Source organism: Pan paniscus, chromosome 11 (genome assembly GCF_029289425.2).
Source record: "Pan paniscus chromosome 11, NHGRI_mPanPan1-v2.0_pri, whole genome shotgun sequence".
NCBI classification, from domain to species: Eukaryota; Metazoa; Chordata; class Mammalia; order Primates; family Hominidae; genus Pan; species Pan paniscus.
In genome coordinates this window covers 121,165,783-121,188,351 of record NC_073260.2, presented here as the reverse complement: position 1 = coordinate 121,188,351, position 22,569 = coordinate 121,165,783, and the positions used below count along the sequence as shown (strand labels likewise).

At 34.5% G+C, this 22,569-nt stretch overlaps 1 protein-coding gene across 12 annotated transcripts in view; it reads right to left on the bottom strand.

The window, feature by feature from the left end:
* RFX3 (regulatory factor X3) overlaps nucleotides 1–22,569 on the bottom strand; it is a 308,074-nt gene that overhangs the window by 179,147 nt on the left and 106,358 nt on the right. The window contains exon 1 of one of the 12 annotated variants that reach the window (XM_055092193.1): nucleotides 763–802. The exons of the other annotated variants lie outside the window; for them this stretch is intronic. The gene's annotated coding sequence lies outside the window, so the exon portion shown is untranslated. Of the gene's footprint in view, nucleotides 1–762; nucleotides 803–22,569 lie in introns of those variants that run through there. 12 annotated transcript variants of the gene reach the window in all.

Sequence of the window (22,569 nt, the reverse complement as noted above, 5' to 3'; positions counted from 1 at the left end):
TTTGATTTGCATTTCTCTGATGGCCAGTGATGACGAGCATTTTTTCATGTGTCTTTTGGCTGCATAAATAGAGTAAATCATTTCTAAGGTCCTTTCCAACTTTAAAACTTACTATTTGGTGATCTAAAACAATTAACGTATATCCAAAAGCCAACTGATATGCCCTAAACTTAGCCAAAGAATCAAGTTAACTAATTTTGTGTATGGTATAATATGGTACTAAAATCAAAATTCGATTATAGTCTTATACAAAGATAGCCCCAAATCCATAACATTTAATACAGTTGAAAGATGAGAGAGACTACTATCATGTAAATGAGATTTGTAAACAAAGACATGTACTTTCTCTCATTCACAATTAAACATGCCACGTTTCTCAGTTTTGCCTGACCTGCCATTGTTTACTCTAACAGGTATGCTTTCTCCGTCTTCCTGGCCTTGACATCCCCTTTTACTACTTATGCATTCAATAAAATAAATATGAATTTCCTTGCTATTGAGCAAAGACCAGATTTCTAATTTTCTTTCCTGGAGGAATGGAGCAAGAGAAACAGTGTTTAATTGGTAGCATAAGAAAAGCACTGCATCATAGTTTAAATCTATATGAAATATAGTGAACATTAATTTTTAACTAAGAAATTTTTGAAAGAGTATTCAGTTTTTCAAGGAGAAAATTAACCCCTCTTGGCATCTGTTGTCACAGCATGACTTCTTCTAATTTTCCCCCAAAACCTTCTATCATATTCAATTTCAGAAACGGACCTCTGAAGACAATGCATCTATTCTTCTTCTTTTGTAAACGAGGAACCTAAAACCCAGAGAGATTAAGAGACTTGTTCAAGGTGACAGGAGTAGACTTGGGACTGGGCTTTTTCACTTTGACTCTGTGCTTAATTTTCTTTCTACACTTTGACATTGGCATCTTTTTAGGTGATTATTTTCTCATTCTTTTGTTAGTCAAACCTCTAAAGCAGCACAATAAACCTTGTACATACAAAAGGTATAGCAGTAACAACTAGCATTGATTGTTTAACATACGCTAATAATTCTTTTAAATGCTTGATATATTTATTAATTTAAAAATGAATCCATGTAACAACTCAGTGCAGTTGGTATGACTATAATCTGCATTTACAAATGAGGAACCTCAGGCACAGAGAGCAAAAGTGGCTAGGAGTTTACAAAATAAATGGAAAGTGATAAATTCAGTGGCTAATACTCCTAGATGGGTTAGCTAATGCTCAGCTCCAGCATATTGTGAGTATGTGGGAAACTTCCTTCCATTTTCCGAAAGAAACTGAAAGTCCAGATTTTTATGTGAAATCTCAAAAATGGTGGTTTATTTAAATGTAGTACTGATCTCCAAACACACACACACACACACACACACACACACACACACAATCTTTGAACCAGCATTAAGACCACAGAAATGACCAAAAATGTTTGAGAATGACACTATTTTTTACTACACAAAATTCTTGCCTAACGAGTATTACTAGAGGACCAATAGTTCTCAAAATTTGGGGAGAGAATACACAAATTAAGAACCCAGTCTGTGCCTCTTCCTCTTTCTTCTACCACAGACGGGAAACAAAAAAAAAAATCCCTAAAAAAGAAAGCAAAAGCCAGGGTCCTTTGATTTATTACACATTTATATGCCATTTGTGCTATAGCAGAGGAATTATTAGTAAGAGTGAGGCAATGCTTTTCTGCAAAGAATAAGGAATGAACCAGACATTAGATATCATCTTCTGTGAGGTCTTTTTCAGCCTCTCTTGTCAACTCCAAGATGGCTGGTGGCCTCTGTCAGTTTAGTGTACAGATCAGGAAGACAGCGTTGCCAGTTATAGCTTCTCCTTTAAGCTGTTCAACTAAGAGTAGATGAGTTTCTTACAATGATGTCACTCGCACTAAATCTGCCTCCTATTTCCCCCAGAGCTGGATGGGAATGTTCCAGAGTCTAACTTGTTTGCACATACATTGTATTACAGACTAATCTACATACTTTTTTTGGTATATGACCCACACTTTGACATCAACTGTTTTAGATCAAACACATGCAAGAATGTAAAGAAAAAAGTTCTCTTTAAAAATTAAAACTACCTTTAAAGTAATTCTTAACAACTCCCAATAAGCCACCTGGGAGAGCATATCAGAAGATAAAAGGCATAGATTTGGAAATTGGCCTTCTATGGACTACATTCGACTCCCCACTCGGGTTTTGTTTGACTCAGAGTGATTACAAAATTCTTAATTGCTAACATTTAAAAATCAGAAAACTTTGAACTAAAAAACAAATTTCCAGGCCGGGCACAGTGGTTCATGCCTGTAATCCCAACACTTTGGGAGGCCAAGGTGGGTGAATCACCTGAGGTCAGGAGTTCAAGACCACCCTGGACAATATGGTGAAACCCCATCTCTGCTTAAAAAAAAAAAAAAAAAAATTAGCTGGTCGTGGTGGTGGGCACCTGTAATCCCAGCTACTATGGAGGCTGAGACAGGAGAATCCCTTGAACCTGGGAGGCAGAGGTGGCAGTGAGCTGAGATCTCACCATTGCACTCCAGCCTGGGCGACAAGACCAAAACTCCATCTCAAAACAAAAAACAAAAAAGAAACAAATTTCCAGAATTTCTTAAAACATCTGAAAATTTTAAAGAGGTGAGCACATATTATGTGTTCTATAGGCAAATTATTTAAATGGTTATACTCTTTTCAATTGAATGGCCTCTACAGGCATTTGAGTTTGTGACTCTTTTGAGGGTAATCAGAAATCTATTTCTACAAATAAAGATTGAAAGTAGAAAATTGCTTTTTGAGGGGGCCGGGGGCAGTGGCTCACGCTTGTAAGCCCAGCACTTTGGGAGGCCAAGCGGGGCAGATCTCAAGGTCAGGAGTTTGAGACCAGCCTGAACAACATGGTGAAACCCCGTCTCTACTAAAATACAAAAATTAGCCAGGCATGGTGGTGCACGCCTGTAATCCCAGCTACTCAGGAGGCTGCAGCAGGAGAGTCACTTGAACCTGGGAGGCAGAGGTTGCGGTGAGCCAAGATCATTCCACTGCACTCCAGCCTGGATGACAGAGCGAGACTCCGTCTCAAAAAAAAAAAAATGAAAATTGCTTTTTGGGTTTGAAACAATATTGATGACATTTATATTAATTTTACACAGAAAAGTAATACCCAAGTTTAGACCATTTTACTGCTAGAAATGTATCACTAGATTAAAACTAGTGATTTTATCACTAGATGTATCACTAGATTAAAACTATGATTTTCCTTATTTTAAAGATGAGTTAACTGAGGCCCAGAGATGATACATCACTTACTGAAGGCCATACAGACGCTGCACAAAGACAAGTAAGAAAGGCAAACTGATGAATTTTTAGAATGAGACAGGAAAAAAAGAAAAAGTTGTCAACTACTTAATAGGAGGAATCTTATAGAATAGAGTAGGGGAAATAAGATAGGTAAAAAACAATGGTTGTAAAACATAAAGCTAGAGAGTCACGGAGAACTTTCCATCAAGCCTCCAGCTGTACCTATAAACCACATCCAAACTGTTACATAAAGCCTACTCCTGCACAACCAAGTATCACATCAAGTATCAACCAAGTCCTAGTATATGTTCTGTTTATTCCCAAATTACTGCTCATAGGTCTGATCTACTTGGCTCTTGGATTATAGGGTCATGCCAGTTGATCAAAACTTAGTCTCTCTTTTGTGTCTCCATTTTCCTTCATAGACACAATTTCATTTTCCTCTGATTTTACTACCTTCAGCCTTGACAGAGAGGCTCTCTTTGCCAAGCTTTATGACATTAGAGGGTATCAATCATATCCCTTCCACAGATTAACTGAAAAGTTCATAATTTGGGCTTTCATGTAATAGTTTTTTCCTGGTGCCAGGCACTACACTAAGTGCTTTCAATACATTTTCTAGTTCAATCTTCAGAAGAACCCCCTGATGGAGGTGTTATCCCCATTTAACAAATAAAGAAACTGAGGCACAAATGGATTAAATAATTTGCCAAAAGCCACACAACTAGTAAGAGAAAAAGCCTGAATTCACTTGATGTCTGTCTGTCTCTAAAGCGCATGATGTCAACCAGTACATAGACTGCTTTGCAATATCATGATGATAGGGCTTCCAAAGAAAAGCTAGAGACTGTTGGTCTAGACAGCAATCTTTGGGGTTCTCAATCGATATTACATGATTTACACTTCCAACAACAACAGAAAGACATCCCCTCTCTCTGACACCAAAGTTAGGAAGTATTTCTTCTCTTTCAACAGAGACCATAAAACCCAACTAATACGTATTTTTCCAGAGGCATTTTTAGTGATTAATTCTGAAGACCTGATAAAAACAGCAGATTAATTAGAATGTTAAAGCATGTTTGAGGAGTATAACCCTCCCGCCAAATTTTGCTAAACAGATCATTTAAGCCCACTGACACATTCATAGTATTCTGGTAGGCTTCCAACATTTCTGCAAAGTAAGGATCATCACATGAGAGCAGTGCCCTAGCATGCTCCATTTTAGGTTTTGTTTTACTCCCAGCATAATAGCTTATGAGTATATTTGAGGTGTTCCCATTCATCCAGCAGTGGTTTCTGGTGTTTTGTTTATGTTTGGGAGTAATTTGGTTAGTTTAGTTCCTTCACAGCCTTCTTTCAAGTGATATTTGTTTATCAGTCACAAATGCCGTCACATTAATCCATTTTGATAAGCTAAATAAACCCCTGCAGTTTGTCAATGATGCAGCCCATATGTAAATGAGTTGTATATTCTTACAGGAGAGACATGCACAATTTCAGTCTAGTCATCCTCGCCTAATGTGGCTGTCAGGTGTGTCATGAGCAACAGATGCTTGTTTGACAAAGGACCTTTTTATTCTGGCTAATTAAACAGTTGGACACACCCGCCTGTTAACGGTTCTGCTTTGTACAGCCAGCTCTGGCTGAATCATGCGAATCTACAGCTAAATAGGCCACATTTTGAAAGAAGGCTAATTAACCCCTAGGAGAAGGAAAAGATATTGCAAAAACCCAGATGCTGAATGGAACAAGATTAGCATTTCTTCAACCTGATGGGTAAAACCTAGGCAAAGCAAATGTGTTTGGAACAAACATGCATTATTGCAAGTTTTAAGGCATTCAAATGTTTTTTGTGGAACTTCCTGAAGATTATTTAATACACTCAAATTCACAGTTGGATTCCTTTTATCACTCACAATGTACATGCCAGATTAAATGGATTAATAGTCTGACCTAATCAATTACTTATCAAACAGAACTATGTTACTGGGCTAGCTTAAAAATAGGTAGTATCCACCTAATTTTTATTGGGGTCTTTCATCCTGAAATAATTTGCTCTCCTAAAGAGCAAAGTCTGCAAAGTTTGGTTCCACTACACTTACTGTCTTATTTTTAACACTGAGGAATGTAATAGGTTTAAATTCAGTATAGAAAACAAAGACCTGTAATTTAATTTTCAAGCTCAACAGAGAATTTCCTTCCTTTATCCTTAGCATAGAAAGACAAAAGATGCTAGTTCCAATTCCTACTTGAACCGAATTAACCAAAATTATTATGATAGTTACTTAATGGGTATAGTAAAAATAAACAACATCTAAAATGTGACCATATTCAAGAATAACTTATTTACAAGAGCATTAGAAACCTGATTCAACATAAGATCACAGAAATGCCATTTACAGAAAAAAATACATGTTTTGCAGGTGAAAATTACTATTTTTAAAACATAGACCCAAAATTATTGTAATTGAAGTTCTGCAGCATTTATATTTATATATATTTATATTTAATACTTCTATTACTAATGCTCTGATTCAGCATCAGCATTCCTAAATAAATGCTGGAAAATAATAGTAGCATATATAGTGTCTATAGCGATTAAGATTTCTATTAAAATTAAGACAACTAAAATGAGCAGTGCTTTTGGGGAGGAAATTACTGACATTTAACATAAATTTAGTACAAAATGTACACAATTCCAACTATTCTGGAGTAGATAATGAACAATATTAAGATAACTCTAACAACAACAAAAAAACACCTAAGGACATTAGGCATCTTCTAGAAAGACAATGTACAATGATGGGGCATAGTAGAAATTATTAATGCATATATATGTTACACATATATATGTATTTTAAACATATGTTTAGTCACGTACTACATTTAAATATATGTTTAAATAGTCACGTACTAAATTTAATTTCTTAAAACTCTGACAAAAAATATATTGAGCTGATTGCTTCACCTACGAATATAAAACACTTGGCTTTCTTCCACCTTCACCCAGTACAAATGAAAAAACTAGTTAAGCTATAAACTGTTGTCAAACACCAACCTTTCTTTATTTAAAACACATCTTTGTGAAAAATGTATTCATTGTAAAACACAGGGCTTTATCAAATCAATAAATCAAGTAAATGAGGAATGTAAAAAAATTCATGATTTTCTGTATTATAAAAACGCTGCCTCTTTATTTAGGTTTGATGTTGTAATCCTCATGACTGTGTACAATAAATCTTTGTACTAAATTGATCTGTAGAAAAATGAAGGAATGATAATAGTGTAGACTGTTCAGCAGTCATCTTCCTGTGATAACTGATGACAGTGATTAATGTTGAAGATGATTAATCAGCACACTGGTAACATATACAGGTTGCCTGGGTAACTTTTTTCACTTTTCAAAGGTTTTCTCTTAACTAATTCTTTCCTTGACTCATAATAGATTATGAAAAACTATTACTTAAAGAAAGAAATGAAATTACTGTAATTTTTATCTTAAAGGACTAATTACCAAAAACTAAAATAAAACAATCCCTTAACACTGAAGCCAAACTGCTGGAAAGACATACAGGACAGGAGCAAAGGGAGGCAAAGATTGGCTTAAAAGGCAGCATTATTTACAGAGCCACAAAAGAAACGAGCAGGTAGTACTGCACCAAACAGAGTTTCCTTTAGATTTTACAGGGAGTGACAGCCAGAACAGAAATTCTTAATTTTCTTCATATCAGAAAAGACTCCAATGACAGTCTTCCTCTAGATTATCTTGCCTACACAAGAATTTTTTTCTCTCATCTCTTTTTCTTTTAATAAAAGTGCAAAATAGAGTCTTTTGCAGTTCCTAACTATTCTAATGACAGACTCAAAGAGATCAACACATCTAAAAGAGGAAAATAATACTGTATAATAACATTGCTAATAATGGAAACAATATACCCCATTTTAAATGTACAATATCTTAAAGAACTGAATTCTCATTACTGCCATTCTGGCAAATGTAGTGAACATGGGTGTAGGTGGACCTCAAAAAAACCTCTATATATTCATATACACATAAATTCTGAAAACACTTGCTGTAAAACATAATGCTATTAAATTTTTACATTGATTTTCATTACATGTATATGTATATACACTTGGAATAAAGACTTGGCCAAAGGAGAAAAATGTAAACAGATTAAAGACTATAGCCAATAGTGTAAATTCAGATACTTAACAGAAAAATTATTTCTCTGTAAAAATCAGTAAAATTTCAAATAAGTCATCTATACTGAATTACAAACAGTTCCACTGGACTTATCTATGGGAACTGGTGATGCACTCCATGGATGGCTGTCCTTCCAATTTGGTATGAAGCATTTTCTTGCCTCCAGAAACAATAATTCCTTTAAAATCTCCTTACTATATAGCTATATCATCTAAAGTTGGTTATCCTAGGCTATCTCATAAATCTTTAAGTTAATATCCTTAACTAGGTTTATTATAATGCTCAAAATCAACTGTAAATTCTTTACAAAAATATAGTTGTCATTATATAATATTTTAGATAACTGTGAAATTTCATGTAATAAGTTTCAATGTCATCTCTCTCATACTTTGGTGGTCTTCGATGGAGACTAAAATGGGGAAAAAACTCTTCTTTTTCCTTGATAATACATTAAGTGTAACATCCCAATCACTTCTTTCACCACCAAACTTGTTCAGAAGAGTTATCTACAGTCACTGTCTTCATTTCTGCCCATTCTACTCAACTGCTGACAGTTTGTTATTTAGTTTCTGCCACATCCCTCCAAGAGAAGATCAACTTTTCCAAAGTCACTAAGGAACAATCTTTTAATCTGCAAATTCTATGACCTTTTCTTATTTTTCACACTCATTGTACTATCAAATTATACTTGAAATTAATGACAATCTCTTTTATCAAAAAGCTTCCTCCTTGCCTTCCAAGACATTCAATTTTTCTGGTTTTCTTCCTACCTGTCTGGCCAGTCTTTCTGTTTGCCTCAGAAGTTTAATTGCGTCCCTTTGAACAGAAAAAAAAACCAAAACAAACAAACAAAAAAGAGTTGAGCTGGGGTGTTTTTCTGCTCTCTCAACACTCTGTTTTTAAAACTCTGTTTTAAAGAGTTTAGGCACTAATAACTATTATCCATATGTGAATAATTCCCAAATCTGTAACTCTAGTCAATAATCCTTCCTTCTATTGAGCTACAGTTCTAGATTTTTAACTACCCATTGAATCTTTTTAAATAGACTATCATCATTACAAGTCCACCTGTTCACATGAAATCATCAAAATTCAATTTAGATTTTCATCTTTTCTATTAAACTTTCTGCCAATAACTGCTGTTACATGCCTTGGGGAATACACAGTCTGCCCTCAATGAATTCAAAATTCTACTGACGGCATAAGATAAAAGTGGTAATCTTGGGATCCAGTCATCTTGGCATCCTTTTTTCTCAAAGAAGCTAAAAGTAAGAGCCAGATTTCTTTTTTTCTCTCATCTTCCAAATTTAATAAATTACTGAGTCTGCTTCCTAATTGTATCTCAAAAATACACCCACATATCTATATCTCGCCACACAGATCCCTGGAGTTCAGGCCACTACCTACAATAGGTTCTCAGTGCCCTCAGGATAAACTGCAAACCCTTACTTAACAAGGCTTAGGAGGCTCTTTAGAATATAGCTTCTGCCTACTGTCTTCCCAAGTTTATATACAATCCAGCCTTATGGAACTACCCACAGTTCCCCAAACGTGGGGCATTTGGTTTTTTGTCTTGTTTTGTTTTTTTTGAGACAAGGTCTCACTCTGTTGCCCAGGCTGCAGTGCAGTGGCACAAACTTGGCTCACTCTGCAGCCTCAATCTCCCAGTCCCTGGTGATCCTCCCATCTCAGCCTCCTTAGTAGCTGGGACCATGTGCACGTGCCATCACGCCTGACGGCTAATTTTTTGGATTTTTTTGTAGAGACAGGGTTTCACCATGTTGCCCACCCTAGTCTCAAAGTCCTGGACTCAAGTGATCCACCTGCCTCAGCCTCCCAAAATCCTGGGATTACAGACATGAGCCACTGACTCGGCCAACCCTGGGGACATTTGAACAGGCAGTTTCTTCTGCTTGAAACAATTTTTCCTTCTTACCTCCTCTAATCTTCACTTTGTCTTTCAGGTCTCAGGAGAAATCCTACTTTCCCCTGATAGCTTCCCCAACAACCACTGCTTTTCCATCTTGCTCTTAACAAGTCCGAATCTAGTGTCCTCCTGGTATTCCTATAGCATACTATCTTCACTCAGTACACAGCAATTATCACATCTATAGTGTAACTGTCTCTCCAACAAGACTATAAACTCCATGAATGCATGGACTATCCTTATCTTTTTCACTTACATATGTAGCCACAGTGCCCAATATATACATAGAATCTTTGATTTGTTGAAAGAACAATCTCCAAAGAAGATGAGTTTAAGACCCTATTGAAACATTACTATTAGAATATGCTGCACCAAAGGCATATTCTATACAATTTTTTAAAATTCTACATAAACATAATTGTATATTACAGACATTTTAAATCAAATTATTGTGTTTTTTCTTAATTTTCTAATGTGACTTCATGTTCAATTTCTATTACAATGGAATTTTATAACAACTCCCATATTCAAAGAATTAAAAGACTCAAAAGATTTTGTGTATAGTTTTTTAAAATAAAGAAACAAGATAAGGATTAAGTAAACTCAAATAAACGAATCAAGTCTTCAGCTATTGCTCTGAACCTTCTGACATATCATCTACTGTGTTTTAAGAAGTACATCTGATTTGCTGAATTGTGGATTCAGATCCAATGCTCTAATCGTGTCATCTTAGAATAAGTGGCCTGGTATGCTTCCTTTGTTTTTATGAGACAGAAGCACTCAGATATCGTTAATTTTCATAGCTGAAATGCTAAGAATAAGTAATTAGCCTAATAGTAATTGTTCTGACTTCATCGTTAATTAACCACTTGAAATTTATTTGAGCTTGGTAACATTCAACTGATATTCTTGTATGTTCTCTTAATAATCATTGAAACTTTCTACCAAAAAAAGGTATTCTAAGAAGCCTCTAGTTACTTATTAGTTAACACATTTATGTAAGGACTTCACATACATTATTTCATCTGTACAGAAATCCTGATGTAGGTACTATTATTATCCCATTTATTATGGATGAGAAAACTGAGGCATAACTTAAATAATTGAATATTTAATTATTTAATAATTGATAGAACTTAAATAATTCTATCAGCACCAAGGTCATATAACTTCATATAACTAGAAATGGGCAGAGTGAGAACTTGAATATGCTATACCACCTACTAAGTCAAGGAGCAACATGTTGTTTCATTGTTTTTTTAACCTACCCATATGCGGTATTAGGCTAATAATATGACAACAATTTAGATGTTTAACACACCAACTATTATGTAGTCCTGTCTAGAGTCTTTTCTGTTTTCACTCTTCTATATTATGGGAATTAGATATGCTAGAATTTTTTAATCCAGTTAATAGTTTTCCATGATAGATCATCCTCTAAAAAATATCTTAATTTCATTTCCAGCAATGCAGAGTACCTGACAAGCTGACTGTCTATTCTGTAGATCTGAGCTAAGACTAATAAAAATGATTGAATCATGGAATACTCAGAGTTTTCTACACTACCTCTGCTGAAGCATCAATACAGATAGGCTTGTTGGAATTTGAATTAGGGCTCAGAAAATGTTAAAAATCAATGTGCCACAGTGATTTCAGAATCTTTTCTTTCTGAAATCTCAGAGTTGAGCTCTCAGGTACACACCATAACGCCCACTTCTAAAGGAGTAGGAATGACTGCCTGCAGCTTCTCAAGACGCCAAAAGAAGGGGCAATCTCAATTCGTTCATTCACCAATGAGTTTGTTTCAGTGAGCCTCTGGCACAGGTGCCAGGGGTTGTTGCTCCCTGACCTTTACATTTGATCACAAATTGCATTCAGCAATGGCAAGAAAATGGTATTTAACTCTCCTTCCTAATGGCACTGCAATCAAGGGCAATAACTGAGAAGTAGACCTTTAAGGAAGGCTGTATAGGCCAAAGACACTGTTCAGGGTAATAAAGCCCCATAGCAATCCCACAGGTAATCCTGCACTACAACTAACATCTCTATTCCTGCTTGAGCACAGGGCCACCCTTCCTTGGTGCATGCCAAGTAATTCATCATATACCTTGATCTTTTCATTTTGTTGTTTCAGTCAAATGCTTATATAGAACATACTTTGTTACAACGATCGGTCAAGCAGAGGAAAGCAAAAAGAAATTTTTCAAGTCTCACCCAGGCCTTTTTATTGTACTGCTTCACGATTTCAAAAAGTCTGTGCTGTAAGAGTTATCTCTGTCTCTGTCTCTCTCTCTCTCTCTGTCACACACACACACACACACGCACGCACACATGGCCACACACACTGACAACAGGTCTTTGGTATCGAAACTTAAGTTGGACACACAGTACATCACACATGCACACGCAAATAAACACAGAGGGAGAAGACCTTCCAAATGGCTCCAACTTGGCTTATAGGGTGTGACCGAGGAAAAAGTGTTCTAACTCCAAATACAGTAGTAGTCTTCCACTACTGCCTCTTTTTCCCCGTCCCTGGCAGAGATGGTGATCGGGTACGATAAAACTAGGTCTACTTTGCCAAAAATAAACTTATTTTGCCAAATGGCCAATTTGACAAATTACCCATTCAGTCAAAACTTGTTTAACCATTTATATTGTTAACAGCTACTTGTACTGAATAAAATAGTTTCAAAGAATCTTTTAAGAATTCTCTGATATTTAAGTTGATGGTTCAAGCTTTTAATTTACGTGAAAGTAAATACTGTTGTAATCCAGCACTGTGGCCTACCCATGTAATATTCTGTCATTTTGCTATCTTCTAGGCTAACAACTTTTGGGGATCAGAATCTATTTATTTTAAATCAAAGGGTTATAAATGTTTTGAATGCCAAAAAGTGTATAAATGATGGTATAGAAGATTTCTTTCTTTTAACACATTTTCTATCCACTTAAGTACATTCTATACTTCCCTTAATTCACACACTTGTTAACCAATTGAATTGGATGAACATGTTGCTTCCGTTTTAAGTAACTAAAAAGCATTCAGTATTTGAAATATCAATGATAAAATTGGCATTCAGCTGCGTTAGACTGTTAAATAATTCTACTGCAAAATATCAGGGTTGAAACTGCAATGGAAAAATTAAAATCAAATTAAAACTTAATAATTACTTCCCACTAAAAATTTCAAAAACTTTTGCAGCTATTCTATGCAGCATCATTTGTGATAAACTTTGTATGTAGTTAATACAAACACAGTTCAGGCAGTTGACAATTTAGAAAACTGGTCATTAGACAAAATGATAAATCAGAGTATTTGGTAAATTTAACAAAATGGCCATTCGCGAATTTATATTTCAGCAAACTGATTTTTAAAAAACTATCTATTCAGTGAATTGATCACCCAGTAAATTTTCTTTTGGTGAAGGAGTAATCGGTTTTCAGATAATTGGCCTGCTTCCCAAAATCACAGCCCTTTAAAGCTTAAAAGTATTCAGATCATCCAGTGCAGGCTCCCATTTCACAGAGAAACTGAGAAAAATCAACCAAACGGACCCATTAGTATCAGATCTAGTATTAGAACTCAAGACTCCCAATTCCCAGTCAAAAGCTCTTTCTAACAGGCTATGGTTAATAGGAGAAGAAAGGAGGAAGGCACTCAGAGGTAGCAAGGCCTGACAGATGCACAAAGTGCTTACTACACAAGGAAGGAGATACTCATAGAACATGGAGAATGCAATCTTAAATAAGAGCTTCTCTTAGACGTTTCCAAGTCTCTTTCTCACATGAGTAAGGCTCTGTTTCAGGGTGTTTAACAAGATTTCAAGTGAGACAAACTGTGTGTGTGTGTGTGTGTGTGTGTGTGTGTGTGTGTGGTGCTATCAACTAAAATGGTTCACAGGACTTTATATTCTATAGGAATTCTGAACCATCTTGCCAACTTGTTTTTCTCTATCTACCAAAATACTTTACATGGAGTATCTTGGTGTTCCATGCTCAGTATTTTATTATTATACAGAGTTTCTGAGTGTCTCAGGCTCAGAATTTTATTATTACATCATCTCTGGATGCCACTTATAATATACAAACTGACTCTATTTATACTGAAATAAATAAACCAAAAAGACTAATTTCTAGTTTTCCTGGAAGAGGGAAAAAGCAAAATTCAACACAACAGTAAATGCAACCAAAATAAACAGGGAACAAATTCTGAATTTTCACTTGCAGCAAATAAGTGTAATTTTGGGGTGTGAGATGGAAACCTTTTCAATGTAATGGTTTGTGTAACAGCTTTTACAAGGTGCACTTTTCACTGTCAAACAGCATGAAATGCTCGTAAGGGTAATCAGTTTTAGATGGCAGGTTTACAAGCTTTCCACAACATGTACTATTTATCTACGCTAAAATGTTTTCCAATTACCTCTTTACATATTATGTTCATGCATTCTTTCAAAAAGATTTAAAAACTGCTTTGTACAAATGTAACTCTGAAACCAACCATACTGCTTGATTTCTTTAATCATCTGATGCATACTATTGGTTTTTACTAGCTCATAAGTTACCCATGCCTAATTTACATAAAAGCAGTATTTCTGTAATATATTAAAGCAAGGTAGAAGCAAACACCACCCAGTATAACTGACTCAAAAATGGTATTTTCTATGTAATCTTTCTTATGAAGGAAATGATATTCTTGTTGTACCATAAGAGTTAGCTAATATTTACATATTATATTCAAAATTACACACAAATATGAGCTGATTACTTCTCATGATCCATGGAGCCACTTTTCTCACAAACCAAATTTATAAGAACGGTGTTTTCTAAATAAAACGGAAAGGTTATTTACATATGAAAATTATATTCCCTTTCCTTATAAGGTTTACTCAACAATGAATACATAAATTCTTTCTCAATTAAGACAGCAATGGAATTTTTTTAAATGTAGGAGAGCAAACCAATCCATCTTCCTCTCTCTGTGTCTTTCTTCCCCCCTTTCTCCCTTGCTCCTTTCTCTCCTCTTTTTAATTAATTAATTTATTTATTTATTTTTTGAGACAGGGTCTCATTCTGTTGCCAAGGCTGAAGTGCAGTGGCATGATCTCGGCTCACTGCAACCTCCACCTCCCAGGTTCAAGGAATTCTCCCAAGTAGCCGGGATTACAGGCACCTGCCACCAGACTGGCTAATTTTTGTATTTTTAGTAGAGACGGGGTTTCAGCCCGGGAAGCCTCCGCCTCCTGGGTTCAAGTGATCCTCCCACCTCAGCCTCCCGAGTAGCTGGGATTATAGGTGTGTGACACCACATCCAGCTAATTTTTGTGTGTGTGTGTGTGTTTTTTTTTTTAGTAGAGAGGGGATTTCACCATGTTGGCCAGGCTGGTCTAGAACTCTGGACCTAAAGTGATCCTCCTGCCTTGGCCTTCCAAAGTGCTGGGATTACAGGTGTGAGCCACTGCGCAGGCCTCTTGTTCCCTTCTCTACCTTTCCTCCACCTCCAATTATACGGACCTAGTCAGCCCCATAGTCAAACACTGGCTACACAACAGCCCCTCCAAAATACTCTACATATATAAGCTGAGTCAGGAGTGCAGCTTAATTGTATCATTTTCTTCTTTGAAATTATTTTCACACATCTGGACAACTACTTGTAACATTATCCATAGGATCTTATATTCACACCATTTTAAACATTATGGGCATCAAAAATAACAGCTAAGCTATTTTCAGTACTTAGACGTAAGCCACAAGGCCAAAATATTCAGTGTCTCAAAACAAAGCTTACTGTGAAATCACATCAGTATCTGATTTGAGTATTCCTGGCTTGTACTTTCCAAAGTACAGTAGAACTACTTCATAATAAGGCCACTAAAGGTCAGCACTAATCATGTTGTATTACTTTACTTTATCTGTGTTCAGAGAAATGTAAGCTCACAGACTCTAAGGTTGGACAGGCCTTCAAGGTGACCTTGAGTCATGGTTAGTGCCATGATCTGTTTGAATATCCATGATGAAGCTCTACCACACCATTTTATAAGGAATGTTATGAATTATAGAATTGAGCTCTTAAGTTGACTCAAAGATAATGCTATTTTTGTTTCAAGTAAATAAATAGTAATTATCTATAGAGAAGTAAAAGAAAGGCTTCAAACCATTTAATAAAGATATATTAATTCATTTAGTTATTTTTTTCTTCTTGAGAGGGCTCTAAACAAAAATATCATCTTCCTAAGGTGAATATGTTAGTAAAAGGTTATAAAAGAAAGGTGCAAAGGGTGAAGCTGGCATTTCCTGAAGCTTAGGGTAGTTTCAGGAGATGCAACACGGTTGCAGTAAAAGCTATCACCTGGCTTAAAATAATAGGATTCTGTCCACTTTTTAAGCATACCAATTCTGTTACAGTTATTCTTAGAAAGAAAGGGAAACTTATAACTAGCTTTGAATGACCAGAAAAAAACTGCAAATTTCTTACTTTTAAAAATTATTGATGCTGGCAATTCTACTGGTAAATTCATGTTTCTTCCAAATTGAATATTAATAAAGCTACCAGCAATGTTGAAAATCTGTTTATTATTTAATGTGAGCTGAATAAAAATCAATAACTATAGAGAACAGGGTTACTTCAGAAAATAAGATTCTAATATGTTTTATATTGAGTCTAAAAATCACACTTCTTTAATTGGTTAAAGCACAGCCTTTATATATAGAAAAATTTCTCAATTTAACAGGAAAAACCAAAAAACCTCTCTCCTTGAGAAATACACAGAAATTTTTACAAAATTGTCATTTTATAGCAAGATCGATTTTTTTTTTTCAGTTACAACCTATTCTCCTAAGGATACTAGTCCCAGCTTTTAATCCAAATTTCCCAAATAGAAACATCAGCATCTTCCTAAGAAAATATTAAAATACTTGTTAAAGCATAATGTAATGTATACCAAGTAGAACTCTTTCAGTGCATTCAATTTACTTGACAAATTGTTTTATGAAATACTATAAGACTTAGTAAACAATTCATAATTTAGGTAATTTATGTTCCTTCTCAAGGATATACAATCAAACTATTTTCATATGGGAGTTTAATATTTTAGGAACATCATACTATAGCTTATGATTTGTTTCCGTTGCTAAGAAGTGAACACTTTTATTTTATTTTTAAATGGCCCACCTTTAGTATTTAGATTATGCTCTTTTCATGTTTCAGTTTAACTTAACAAGACAATAAAAAAACCTCAATGAAGAAAAACATCTAAAACTACTGCAGACCCTAGATACAGTTTCTATAAACAATTCATCCCTGTTTCCTTCTCCTTGCTCTGAAGACAAGGAACAAATGCTTCCCGAATGTGAAATTCACCCTAACAGTTCATTGCTTTAACACCTTTTGAGTAGAGACAGTTGGAGCACATACAAGCTAAGTTCTGCAGTGTAGCAGTTCTCTTGACAACTCTTAGTAAGGCTGCAAGTGAAAACCCTTTATGCTTTTTTGAATAATATCCCAGTGTGGGAGGATGAATACTAAGTAATAAATCAGGAAAAGAAAAAAATTATACTCTCCACCTAGATAACATGAAGAATGGTAAGGCTAGTGTTTGGTACTTACAAATTCTCCCAATAAATCAAGATTGTCTTCTTTCATCTTTACCTCCTATGTTACATCCAATTACAAATTTTAAAAGCTGCTATTTATTGAACACCTACCACATATCTGCTACTAAACTTAATACTTTAATTTTCACAACAACCTTGTGTGAAAATTATGTGTGTGTTGGTTGCGTACTTTATTGAAATGGGACACTGAGTTCCAGAAAGATCAAATATTCTTCCTAAGAGCTCAACATTGGCAAAAGACAAAACTAGGACACACATGGAACTACATCTGACTGTAAAGGCTATGCTCCTGCCATATTCCAGTCTGCTTACAATACTTTTAATGTTTTCTGTATTTCCAAGTTAAAAGAAACAAAATTTGTGTTCCATATTTGAAATATTCAACAGTTATGAGAATGTCAATCTTAAGAGTAAAGTCATTATCTTGCAAAATCAGTGAGAAATTAAAAACACAATAGAGTTAGCTTTCATTATTCCTACTAGTTGAAAGATCCAAAGACATATTTGCTGTCCTACCAAAAGAGCACATTGCAGTAAATACCACTAACATATATATATGTGTATATACATATATAAGAGTATATATATATGTGTGTGTGTGTATATATATGAGTGTGTATATATATATGCTAGTGGTATCTACTGCAATGTGGTATATATATATGCTAGTAGTATCTACTGCAGTATACGAGTATATATATGAGTATATATATGTATATATAAGAGTATATATGAGTATATATGTATATATGAGTATATGAGTATATATGTATATATGAGTATATATGTATATATGAGTATATATAAGTATATATGAGTATATATGTATATATGAGTATATATAAGTGTATATATGAGTATATATATACACACATATATACTCATATATGTGTGTATATATACACGTGTGTGTATATATATACTCATATATACACTTATATATATACTCATATATATACTTATATATACTTTTATATATATACACTTATATATACTCTTATATATGTATATATATTCTTATATATATACTCTTATCTATATACTATATATTCTTATATATATACGTATATATATTCTTATATATATATATAAGAATACATACATATATATATATATATATATATAAGAGTTGGGATCTTGCTCTGTTGCCCAGGCTAGGGTGCAGTGGTGCAATCATGATTCACTGCAGCCTCTAACTCTTGGGCTCAAGCAATCCTCTTGCCTCAGTCTCCCAAAGTGCAGAGATTACAGGCGTGAGCCACCCTGGCTAGCCAACCAGTACCATTTTCCACCACGCCTGGCCAATGACTAGCATTTTTAATATACACAATAAGAGTTCCAGTTCTATTTAAGAATAAAACTAACAAGACCCACATCCACTATAAATTCAATAAAGTATTCCATTACTGAAGGCAAGTTGCTGCTGTTAGATGCTGGGAAAGGTCCCAAGAAGAGGAAAGCATTAACTTCCTTGGCTATCTCTTCTTTCTTCTCTCCTCAACAAGGACTAATCCCCTAAGATACACCCTTTGCCTTCTCTGTTCTCTGTACACACTCTCTCTGAAATATTTTGCAACTTCAACTTTCACTTGTATATCATGACTTTCTAATCTCTTGCTCCAAATCCTTCTCATCTGCCTAAATTCTAATTCTATAATATGAACTGCCTCTTTGCAACACAATGAGACCCAAGATTATATTCCCTCTCACACCACATCAGTGCTGACCCCTCAATCTCTCTATCAATTCCTAGAAGGTGGCGGGCAATGTTCCTGAATGTCCCAGCCACTAGCCTTCCTGAAGTTTTATTCACTACCTAGATCTCTTCAAACTCTAAACCTATTTGGTTTAATTATCATACCTGCTCACAGTAACTTCAGTTATATTAATCATTGCTTCTCTAACATGTGCAAAACATGTTTCAAGGTGTAAAGGACTGATTAAAGTCTGCAGAGATAATTTACTGTGTAAGTAAAATAAGAGCACTTACTTGGGAGTCAGCCAATTACTTCCAGAATCTTTACATGACAAGTATATTTGAAGTCCTGCCAAGCAATTTAACTAGGTGCTTTATAAATACTATCCCAGTTAATTTTGACAACCAAGATAGAAATAAAGTGTTGTATGAGCACATGGGACAACAGCCCTGTAAGGTGATTATTCTCCATATTTTAGCATGAACATTATACTGGTTAAATAACTTGTCCACGATCACATATCTAGCAAACAAGATTACTAGAGTTCAAATCCAGGTGTAACTGACCTAAAGACCAGTATTCATTACATTATGCTATGTTGGGCCTGTTTCTGCCATTTACTAAAGCCACTTTAAACTGATCCTCAGTGTTCTCATCCAGAAAAAGAAAGGATGTTATCAGTATTCTTATTAGGGGGAAAAAAAGCCAATAGAAGGGCATCTGAAGTGAGAAATTCTCAAAGTTCCCATATGTACACCCAATATGATTCCAGTATGGTCCTCTATCCCATTGTCCCTGGTGCTGTTGAGAATCACTGGCTTTTCTTACCCTATACATGAAGTGGCACATTATTTGAAGGTACACTGTGATAAGTTAAAGCAGCATATGTTAAACCATTTAGTAACAACTGAAAGAGTAAAACATAAAGAAGTAGAGCAATAAGTCAATTAACAACATAAAATGGAATCATAAAAATTATTCAATTAATCCAAGATAAGGCAAGAAAACAGGAAAAAGGAACCAAAGAATAGACAGAAGAAACAAAAAATAAATGGCAACACAGTAGATTTAAATCCAACCATATTAATAATCACATTAAATAAAATTTAAACACACCAATGAAGAGACAGAGATTGTCAAACCTTATAAAAAACAAAGACAAACAAAATGCTTTTTACAAGAAATGCACTTTAAATATGACACAGATAGATTAAAATTAAAATGATATAAAATATATATAATGCTATATTAATATCAGACAAAGGAAATTTCAAAGCAAGAAATATTACCAGGAATAAGAGGAGTCATTTCATAATGATAAAGGAGCCTGCCTATTCATCAAGAGAATATAACAATCCTAAATGTTTATGTACCTATTGTCAGAACTCCAATATACATAAAACGAAACCTAGTTGATCTGAAAAAGAAATAATAAAATGCAGTATTACTGATGGATATTTTATACCCCTTTTAATAATGATATAACAAGTAGTAAAGATATAAAAAAATTTGAACAGCATCTATCAATTTGTGCAAATTGATATTTATAGAACATTCTACCCAAAAACAGAATATATACCCTTCTCAAGTACACACAAAACATTTAAGAAGACAGACCATACCTGACCACAAACAAATCTCAATGAATTTTAAAGGACTCAAATCTTACAAAGTAATTTGTATGATCACAAAAGAATTAAGTTAAAAATCAGTAACAAAAATATAAAGCAAATCAAATATTTGGAAACTGAATAATACATTTCTAACTAACCCATGGGTCAAAGAATTAAAACAGAAGTATTTTGAACTGAATGAAAATGAACACATACTATCATCTGTGAGATGCAGAACCCCCTCAATCAATTTGGGTGAAGAACAAAAGAAAAAGAATTAAATGACTAAACAAATCAACAGTTTTACAAGTGAACAATTTCAGGAATTAGGATTAAAGGAAAGGGGATCATAAATTCATAAAATACTAGAACAGGAAGAATTCTAGAAATCCTTCTAAAATTTGTAAACTCACAAAATTCACATAAAAAACAGTTCCAGGAAGAACATATGATTTGCTTATTAGGGTTTATAATAGCAAGTATTTTTAAATGAGCAGTCTTGGCCAGTAGTGACACTATATAAATATCTGAGTTCTTTAAATGCCTATTTTCACCTAATAAAAGCAGATATAGATTCTACAAAATAGATATGCATATTTGTTGGCCTTTATCTGATTAATGTGAGCATTCTGTGCTTTATTTGTAAATTTTCTATATTTCACATAGCACAATGAATAGGAGTGCTGAATTCTCTATCCACATTGCTTAAATTCATACTCTAGCTTTACCACAGTTGAGTAGCCATGATATTGGGCAAGTTACTTAAGTAGCAATGCCTTAGTTTCTCAACTGTAAAATAAAAATAGACTATAAAATGGTATAAATAGTTCTTACCGCCTTACAGGGATTATAAAGATTCAACAAGTTACTGCTTTCTGTGGGCTTACAACAGTGCCTGATGCATGGTAAGAGCTCAATAAATGGTAACCGTTATTACATAGCATTGATTTATAAATACTTGAAGCTTTTTTGTTTTTGTTTTTTTTTGGAGACGGAGTCTTGCTCTGTCACCCAGGCTGGAGTACAGTGGCACCATCTCAGATCACTGCAACCTCCAGCTCCTGGGTTCAAGCAATTCTCCTACCTCAGCCTCCCAAGTAGCTAGGATTACAGGCACCCGCCACCATGCCCAGCTAATTTTTGCGTTTTTAGTAGAGACGGGGTTTCACCAAGTTGGCCAGGCTGGTCTCGAACTCCTGACTTCAGGCGATCTATCTGCCTTGGCCTCCCAAAGTGCTGGGATTACAGGTGTGAGCCTCTGTGCCTGGCCAAATACTTGAAGCTTATTAATCAAAACACTAATTTAAACGTTTTAAATTAGGTAACATCAGTTAAAATAGGATATCATCACAGAAAAATAAGTTGCTTAGAATTCATATTTTTAAAAAGACAAATTATTCAAGTTATTTGAATGCCAATGTTAAAACAAAGCCGGGGCAATCTCTTTTCAAAGCAAGAGACATGATCCAGTGGAAACTTATGTATTACATGGAGTGTTTTTGGATTAACCAATACATTTAATAATATCACATGAGATGATAGAAAAGTTACGTATTAATGTTGTCCTGCTGCCTTCACCTATTTCTTATTATATGCTCCATTCAACCAGAATTTATAGATTTGAATATTTTAATTTTAATTTTGAAGGATAAAACATGTATTTATGAATTTGTTTTAAATGGCTAAAGGGTAACATTCAGCAGTATAGCACTGGAACAATTTCCATTTGGTTTAAAAAAACAACAACATATATGTGGAACACAGTTCACATTTTTTTATTTTGCGCAACTTCGATGCTTTCAACACTGCATACATTACCAAAAGCACAAAAATAGATGCTGTACTATCAAATTGTAAAGAATACCAAATTGATATAATTATACTTTATAATTTCTTCCAAGTATCAAAAGGATAAGTTTTTGTTTTTTCTTTAATTAAAATAATCTCATGGGTCTCTTATATGTTTGACAGAATAAGATAAAACAAGTATATTTTTTACTAAGTATCTTAAAAATACCATATTTTAATAAAAACTGCTATTTGTAATCCATGCTCTGGCTTTTTGACACTGAGGCAAACCCTTCTTACCTGGGCCAAATGAGCATTAACCTGAATCAATATGGTAATAAAATACCAAATAAGTCTGTAAAGTATCAACTTATCCTGCTGTCCTCTTCTGAGAACTAAGT